The following is a 10,098-nucleotide window of genomic DNA, read 5'->3' as shown; positions in this document are numbered from 1 at the left end:
TAGTGAGTTAAAAAAAACCTGTCATGAAAATTTTAATCATTTCGTGATGGGAGCACAAAAAAAACGTGAGACTAGGATGACCCATACTCAGGTGTCCCCTCATGACACAAGTCCTGTTTCACATCTGACTCTCCCTAATTCGCCACTCGTTTGAGAAAAAGAAATTCCAATGATAGTGCCAAAGTTATCCAGCCATTACCTTAGGTCACTGGTTAGCACCCTCTCTAACACCATACAAGAATCACCAGGACCCTAAAGACTTGCACCTTGGTGAAGTATATAATTAAATTTTGATTATATCGAGATCTATTTTCAGTTTAAAAATAAATGGCAGAGTATATAAAAAAGGTAAAACAAACCTGACAAACTTTATTTGTTAACATTGCACCAAAGTGCTGTATAGAAGAATAAATAAAAATCATAATAAAAGACATAACAATTCACATAAAATGTAAAGTTGTAAACAAAGTACAACTAAAATAATTAAAACTCATATAACATTAGTAAAAATAACAACCATATGATAAAAAACAATGACAAAATCAAATAAATGAATGAAGACAATGTCTTAATAGGTGATGAAGGCCACGGAGGAGATATGGGTTTTCAGACAAGATTTAAAAACGGAGACAGAGATGAGGCCTGTCCAGTTTGCTGAGGCAGGTCATTCCATAATGTTGGAGCTGAAACAACGAATACATGGTCCCCTCTGAGCTTCTACTTTGTTTTAGGCACACTCAGGAGCAGCTGATCAGCTAACCTGAGAGAGCAGGTGGGTTTATAAAGGTGTAGGAGCTCAGAGAGGTAGGTTGGGCAAGAGCATTCAGGAATTTAAAAACAAATTAAAGAATTTTAAAATGAATCCTAAAGGTATGGGCAGCCAGTGGAGTGATGCTAAAATGAAGGAAATGTGCTCAAATATACATGTGCCGGTTAAAAAGACATGCAGCAGTGTTCTGTACCATCTGGAGACAAGAGATGGAGGATGCATCAACCCCCACATACAGTGCATTACAATTATCCAGCCGAAGTAGTAACAAGGGCTTGGATTACTGTCTCAAAGTGTTGTCTCAACAGAATTGGCTTTATTTTGGCCAGCTGTCTCAAGCTCTGATATGACTGCCAAATTTCAAATCTTTGTCCACTTCAACCCCTAGATTTGTGATGGTTGACTTCATATACTGGGCCAAGGAACCCAAATCTAGCAGGAGAGTCCCAGTGGTGCCACCAAAAACCATCACTTCAGTATTCTTTTCATTAAAATTTAAAAAGTTCAGAGCCATTCAATCTATGCTTTTATGTCATCAAGACAATTGACTAATGAAGCAACAGAGTGTGCATCATTCTTTTTAAGAGGCACAATATATTTGACAGTCATCTACATAACAGTGGAAAGAAATACCATGCTTTCTAAGTATAGAACCAAGTGGGAGGATATATAGAGAGAAGAGGACAGGGCCTAGAACTGAGCCTTGTGGGACCCCACGTGAGAGAGGAACAGAGGAGAACACAGAGTCGCCAAGGCTGACACAGAAAGTTCAGTCTGTCTAGTATGACCTCAACCACTTCAGCACTATGCAACTGATGCCCACCCACTGCTCCAAGTGAGAGATCAGGATTTAAAAGCACGAGTCACCAGAGTCAGTGGCTATAAAAATATCATTAAAAATTCTTAAAAGGGCTGCCTCTGTGCTGCGGAGGGTTTTTAAACAGGGATGGAAAACCTCAAGAATATTGTGTTCTTCCAGAAAGGCCATGAATTGACTGTAAACAATCTTCTTGAAGATTTTTGAAAGAAAAGGCAGATTGGAGATAGACCTGAAATTGGCAAGAACTGCAAGATCTAGCCCAGGCTTTTTAATCAGAGGTCACACTACTACCTGTTTAAAATTTTTAAGGACCACACCTGAGGACAAAGTGCTATTAAAAACTGCAAGAACAGATGGTCCTACAGTGTGAAAAACCTCTTTAAATAGTCAAGGAGGGACAGCATCATTTGGAGAACCTGAGGGCTTCAATGACCAACAATCTCCTGTAAAAAGGAGAGAGCCACAGGCTCAAACTGGTCAAAGACAGCAGAGCAGGGACAGAGATTGAGGGCTCATAAGCAGAAGGTGAGATAAGAGCCCTAATAGAAGAGACCTTGTCAATAAAAGTGAAGAAAATTTTCACAAACAGCAGCGGAGGTCTCTATACAGTCTGTGGACATTGAGAACTGAGCAGATAGTCTTAAACAAAACATGAGGGTTGTGACAGTTTGACAGAATAATCTCAGACAAATGCTTTCTTTTAGTATTTTTCACAGTTGTTTCATAATGATGACAGCAGTCCCTTAGCATATGAAAAGACACCTGCAGTTTGTCCTTCTTCCACTTGCGTTCAGCTCTACAGCACTTGCGTCAAACAGCACGAGTTGTGTCATTTCACTAGATTCAGGTTTAGTTTTAGGCTGCCTGATTTTTAAACGGAGATACAGCATCTAAAACAGTCTGGCAGGTGGAGTGAAACCATGAGCTAAGCTCCTCTGTACTGCACACTGACTCAGGAATGACACAGTTGTAATAAGCCTTTTCACACTCTGGGAATGCACATGCGTGACCAGGTTGGTTCAAAGATGGAGAGGTGTAAAAACGTAAACAGATGCTCAGGCGGTCAGTGACAGCATCAGTCAAACAACTGTCTAATCCATAATAAACATAATTTTACAGATGCTTATAAGAACGAGGTGAAAATGCAACTGTTTTATCAAGCCATTACAATATAAATATTATAAATAATTACCTTTGAGATTCCCTTAGCAAAAAGTAGTATACTTAAAGTTCATTTTATTAAGTATGCTTCAGTATAAGTATAGCAAGTACGTATACTACAGACCGTGTACTGTTAGTATACTAGAAAGTACACACATTTAATACTTTTTGGACTAAATTGGAACATTTCAAGTTTATAAAAGTATATTTAAAGTTCATTTTAAGTTTGCAAAAGTACACGTTAAAGTATACAAGTACACTCATCTATATACTATCAATGTACTTGGTATATCCCCCTTGTATGCTTAAAGTATACCACACGTACACTTATCAGTGTACTTGATATATCCCTCTCCTATGCTTAAAGTATACCACAAGTGCACTTATCGATATACTGCCATTGTACTAGTTGTATACTTTGAGTCCCTATTTTTAGTTTATTATCATATACTTAAAGTATACTGTTATACACATTGGTTATTTCACTATTTTACTTTTTATACTTTAATTTTGCTAGGCATATTACTTGTAGCTTACTATTTATATACTGAAAATATACTCCTTAAAGTATTCTTAAAGTTTACTCATACTGTATGTACACAAGAGTGTGATGCATTTAAAAAATCACAAGACAGAATGTTGAAAACAAGTTTGATATATCTTCAAACATTTCAAAAACAAAGACGTATGAAATTACGTCCTTCCTTTGTGGAGAAAATTAAAGGAAAAAGTGCATGTAAAATGTAAACATAATGGTCTCTCCAAGATCAAGTCCTTATTTGTAAAAATGTAAACATAGCGTCTTCAACTGAGAACTAAAGTCCATCCTTGTCAAAAAAGGTAAAAGAAAAGTGCAAGCCTTTGCAACCAAAAATAAATAACTACATAGAAAAAGAAATCTGTACTTTTATGACTTCTTTTCAGTTACTTGAGTCAATGGCTTGACTTAGTATATCTTGCTCCAAGTGCATAATAAGCGTTAGTACTTTGTGGCAGAAAGATGTAAAAGTATACTAAAGTATAAGTTTTAGTATTAAAGTATAAGTGTAAGTCTTAGTATTAATGTACTTAGACTTAGACTTTTGTTTACGAGTATACTTTTCAGTATAAGCCAAGTATATGTCTCTATACTATTCTTAAGTATATAAAATATAGTTTATAAGAACTCACCTTCAGGTATACTTCCTCAAGCAGAGTGTAGACATTCAGAGCAAACAGTGACACAAACAGCACAAACACACACACACAGCAGTAGCAGTGACAGAAGGCAAGCCGCACACACTGGTGCCATTTTGGCAATCAAATTGGTACCAGTGACACAAATAATTTGCTAATCTGAAGGTGTGCACACATTTTTTTTCAAACTGTACGCTCCACTGCTCAGCTTCTGATGAAGGAAGTAGCCAAGAGGTGTTAACGCCTCTGTAACAAAGCAGTACAGCATGTCCTGATGATTTCCTGTATGCAGCCGTAAAGGGGGGCAAGAAAAGAAAAAATAACTATGCTTCAGAGACCACAGTGGAACCTGCACCCAAGTAAACTTCCTCATTACTGCTTGATTTACTCCAGAATGACCTGCAAGAATGAAAGGCAAATGAAGTAGCTAAGTCATGGTTTTAACATTTCTTCTTTTGTTTGTGCGTGCATGTGCCATAATTGTCTCCATGAGCTAGAACTATTCCAGAAAGGGCCGAGAGGGTGCAGGTTTTCCTTGCAGCCACTGACCTCCAGCAAGTGATTTCACTGATGAACTCATCCCAGGGAAGTTCATCAGTGAAATCACTGAAATCATCTGGAATAGTTGGACACCACTGAGATTTATAAGTAAATAGTTAGTTTTGACTTTGCCTGCTGCCTCATGCACTCTTTTGACAGTGCTGCAAGTATGTTCCAGCAACTACCCACACACTATAATTTACACACTTGCATGTCATTCACTGGCAGAATAGCTACTCCTCAGTGGTAGGTCTCCCATACATTATCGCCACCTCACACTGCAGATAGACGAGGCCCACATGGTAAGTTTGATGCACACATCTGACCTGGCTGTGGCAGATAGATGACTACTTTTGGGAAATAGTGATAAACCACTGGTCTGCCTGTGTGACTGACAGTTGGGACCCAGGGTGATATATAGATGCAAAAACTTGCAGCACCAGCAAATGCCTCCGATAATTGATCTAACGATCTGGCGGTGTAGGTGGACACATTTGGCTGCAGTTTTTCTTCAGTGGTGAATGCAAGTGCATCACTATAATGACTGGAGGGCACACTATAGGTCATGCCCGGGGCTATCTGTCTAACTGAAAGTCATTATCACTCTCTCCATTTGACTCTGACCTCCTAAAGGTATACATAGCCCTTACCCTAATCACCCTGTCCCTAACCTTCACCCTCACCTGTCAAAACCAGTTCTTTTTGTGGCCGCAGTACAAGACAGACTTCTGATTTGTGCTTTGATAGAACTATGACACTGCCACATATTTATTTTTAAAAATGGCTAAATTCATAATGCCACCTTGTGTTGTTGTACTGACAAATTAATTTATACTAGTGTGGTGCCTGTGGGGATCCATGGGTTCTAGATTGGGTAGTGTTTATAAAATAGGTAGCTGACATTTTTTCAAGGCTGGCAATAAATTATGCAAGTTTCGACAATGAGTTGGCATGGCGTGTGAGTCCAGAATATTTTTAGAACCTTACATCTCAACAGTTTTTAGGAGAACTCAACCCTTTCATTTTCTGGTAGTTATGTAATTTTTTTATGTTAATTTGCTGTCTTAATGTATTTATAAATTGTTTAGGTTGCTATCATATACACACTATTATTATTATTATTATCATCATTGTTTGGATTATTATTATTATTATTATTATTTTATTATTACTTCCACAACCCCAATTCCAATGAAGTTGGGACATTGTGTAAAATGTGAGTAAAAACAGAATACAATAATTTGGAAATCTTTTTCAATCTATATTCAATTGAATACACCACAAAGACAAGATATTTATTGTTCAGACTGATAAACTTTATTGTTTTGTGCAAATATTTGCTCATTTTGAAATGGATGTGTGCAACACATTTCAAAAAAGTTGGTACAGTGGTATGTTTACCACTGTGTTACATCACCAATCACTGTTTGGAACATTCCACAGGTAAACAGGTTAATTGGAAACAGGTGAGTGTCATGATTGGGTATAATAGAAGCATCCCCAAAAGGTTCAGCCATTCACATGCAAAGATGGGGTGAGGATCACCACTTTGTGAACAACTGCGTGAAAAAAAATAGTCCAACAGTTGAAGAACAATGTTACTCAACGTTCACTTACAAGGAATTTAGGGATTCCATCATCTATAGTCCATAATATAATCAGAAGATTCAGAGACTCTGGAGAACTTTCCACATGTAAGTGGCAAGGCCGAAAAATCAACATTGAATGCTCGTGACCTTCGATCCCTCAGGCGGCACTGCATTAAAAAACCGACATCATTGTGTAAAGGATCTTACCGCGTGGGCTCAGGAACACTTCAGAAAACCATTGTCAGTGAACACAGTTCGTCACTACATCTACAAGTGCAAGTTAAAACTCGACCATGCAAAGCGAAAGCCATACATCAACAACATCCAGAAATGCCACCTTTCTGTCTGGGCCCGAGCTCATTTAAAATGGACAGACGCAAAGTGGAAAAGTGTGCTATGGTCTGATGAGTCCACATTTCAAAATGTTTTTGAAAATCATGGACGTTGTGTCCTCCGGACAAAAGAGGAAAAAGGCCATCCAGATTGTTACCAGCGCAAAGTTCAAAAGCCAGCATCTGTGATGGTATGGGGGTGTATTAGTACCGATGGCATGGGCAACTTACACATCTGTGATGGCACCATCAATGCTGAAAGGTACATACAATTTTTTGAGCAACACATGCTGCCGTCCAAGCAACGTCTTTTTCAGGGATGTCCCTGCTTATTTCAGCAAGACAATGTCAAGCCACATTCTGCACGTGTTACAACAGCGTGGCTTTGTAGTAAAAGAGTGCGGGTACTAGACTGGCCTGCCTGCGGTCCAGACCTGTCACCCATTGGAAATGTGTGGCGCATTATGAAGTGCAAAATATGACAACGGAGACCCCGGACTGTTGAACAACTGAAGTCGTACATCAAGCAAGAATGGGAAAGAATTCCACCTGCAAAGCTATAACAATTAGTATCCTCAGTTCCCAAATGCTTATTGAGTGTTGTTAGAAGGAAAGGTGATGTAACACAGTGGTAAACATACCACTGTCTCAGCTTTTTTGAAACATGTTGCAGGCATCCATTTCAAAATGAGCAAATATTTGCATAAAAACAATAAAGTTTATCAGTTTGAACATTAAATATCTTGTCTTTGTGGTGTATTCAGTTGAATATAGGTTGAAGAGTATTTGCAAATCATTGCATTCTGTTTTTATTTACATTTTAAACCACGTCCCAACTTCATTGGGATTAGGGTTTTATTTTGTCATTTGATTTTAAATGGACCACAATGGAAACGAGCAATCAGAGATTTCTGACATCCGCCAATCCAGATCTGGATTACCTCCAAAATTTAATGGAGTCTTCCATGCCCTAATATCCATCTATGGTGCAAAATTAGTGAGAATCTCATTCAAAGCCTATATAAAGTGAAATCTTGATCCAGAATCCAGATTCAGATCCGGATCAACTCCAAAATTTAATGGGTTCTTCCAAGGTCTAATATCTATCTGTGGTTCGTCAAAACCTCTGCAGTAGTTTTGATGTAATCCTGCTGACAGGCAGACAGACAAATAAATAAATAAATGCAAGTGATTTTATTATGTCCTTGACAGACGTAATAAGTGTTTTCACATTCTTGTCTCATCCATGCAATTTTAATGTATTTACAGTTATAGTATGTTCTTACATTGAACTTACTAAATAAACATGCATGCTTTTATTATATAGATGATTTACCATCCCCTGCTGGAATGGTGTGTGAGTCCATGTAATTATCACATTGTTCAGTGTTGTTAGCTAATATCCGTAGTTTCTCCAAAAATATTAGTCCTATCAACTTTTTGTTTGGGTGGCCTCATTCTTGACCCAAAATTCATAAGCATACCAGACAGTAAATGTCAGCTCTCCACAGTTTGTCTGTGATCGAGGCCATACAATAATTACGGAAAAAACCCAACGGTCAAACGACCCCCTGTGAGCAAGCACTTGGCGACAGTGGGAAGGAAAAACTCCCTTTTAACAGGAAGAAACCTCCAGCAGAACCAGGCTCAGGGAGGGGCAGTCTTCTGCTGGGACTGGTTGGGGCTGAGGGAGAGAACCAGGAAAAAGACATGCTGTGGAGGGGAGCAGAGATCAATCACTAATGATTAAATGCAGAGTGGTGCATACAGAGCAAAAAGAGAAAGAAACACTCAGTGCATCATGGGAACCCCCCAGCAGTCTAAGTCTATAGCAGTATAACTAAAGGATGGTTCAGGGTCACCTGATCCAGCCACCTAACAGCCCTTATTTTTTCTTTTTGAATTTTTATGCTTAAATAGATTTTTACTGGTTTTTGGTGGTCTGGGAGCAGGCACCGTCTCTACGGAGATGGGGTAATGAGGGGATGGCAGGGGGAGAGAAGCTGCAGAGAGGTGTGTAAGACTACAACTCTGCTTCCTGGTCCCAACCCTGGATAGTCACGGTTTGGAGGATTTAAGAAAATTGGCCAGATTTCTAGAAATGAGAGCTGCTCCATCCAAAGTGGGATGGATGCCGTCTCTCCTAACAAGACCAGGTTTTCCCCAGAAGCTTTGCCAATTATCTATGAAGCCCACCTCATTTTTTGGACACCACTCAGACAGCCAGCAATTCAGGGAGAACATACGGTTAAACATGTCACTCCCATCCGCACATGGATCACCTCTAATTTCCTGCTTTTAAACTCAGATAAAACTGAAGTTATTGTACTTGGCCCCACAAATCTTAGAAACATGGTGTCTAACCAGATCCTTACTCTGGATGGCATTACCCTGACCTCTAGTAATACTGTGAGAAATCTTGGAGTCATTTTTGATCAGGATATGTCATTCAATGCACATATTAAAGAAATATGTAGGACTGCTTTTTTGCATTTGCGCAATATCTCTAAAATTAGAAAGGTCTTGTCTCAGAGTGATGCTGAAAAACTAATTCATGCATTTATTTCCTCTAGGCTGGACTATTGTAATTCATTATTATCAGGTTGTCCTAAAAGTTCCCTGAAAAGCCTTCAGTTAATTCAAAATGCTGCAGCTAGAGTACTGACAGGGACTAGAAGGAGAGCATATCTCACCCATATTGGCCTCTCTTCATTGGCTTCCTGTTAATTCTAGAATAGAATTTCAAATTCTTATTCTTACTTCTAAGGTTTTGAATAATCAGGTCCCATCTTATCTTAGGGACCTCATAGTACCATATCACCCCAATAGAGCGCTTCGCTCTCAGACTGCAGGCTTACTTGTAGTTCCTAGGGTTTGTAAGAGTAGAATGGGAGGCAGAGCCTTCAGCTTTCAGGCTCCTCTCCTTAAAAATTTCCTTTTTGCTAAAGCTTATAGTTAGGGCTGGATCAGGTGACCCTGAACCATCCTTTAGTTATACTGCTATAGACTTAGACTGCTGGGGGGTTCCCATGATGCACTGAGTGTTTCTTTCTCTTTTTGCTCTGTATGCACCACTCTGCATTTAATCATTAGTGATTGATCTCTGCTCCCCTCCACAGCATGTCTTTTTCCTGGTTCTCTCCCTCAGCCCCAACCAGTCCCAGCAGAAGACTGCCCCTCCCTGAGCCTGGTTCTGCTGGAGGTTTCTTCCTGTTAAAAGGGAGTTTTTCCTTCCCACTGTCGCAAGTGCTTGCTCACAGGGGGTCGTTTTGACCGTTGGGGTTTTTCCGTAATTATTGTATGGCCTTGCCTTACAATATAAAGCGCCTTGGGGCAACTGTTTTGTTGTGATTTGGCGCTATATAAAAAAATTGATTTGATTTGATCCATGTATTTATGTCTGAAAGACATTCCTGCAGTTTAACTAATTGGTGTGTGTCCTCCAGCTTCATGGATAGATAAAGCTGGGTATCATCTGCGTAACAATGAAAATTTAAGCAATGCTTTCTAATAATACTGCCTAAGGGAAGCATGTATAAAGTGAATAAAATTGGTCCTAGCACAGAACCTTGTGGAACTCCATAATTAACCTTAGTCTGTGAAAGACTCCCATTTACATGAACAAATTGTAATCTATTAGATAAATATGATTCAAACCACTGCAGCAGTGCCTTTAATACCTATGGCATGCTCTAATCTCTGTAATAAAAT

Source organism: Thalassophryne amazonica, chromosome 7, assembly GCF_902500255.1.
Source record: "Thalassophryne amazonica chromosome 7, fThaAma1.1, whole genome shotgun sequence".
NCBI classification, from domain to species: domain Eukaryota; kingdom Metazoa; phylum Chordata; class Actinopteri; order Batrachoidiformes; family Batrachoididae; genus Thalassophryne; species Thalassophryne amazonica.
This window is presented reverse-complemented; position numbering follows the sequence as displayed.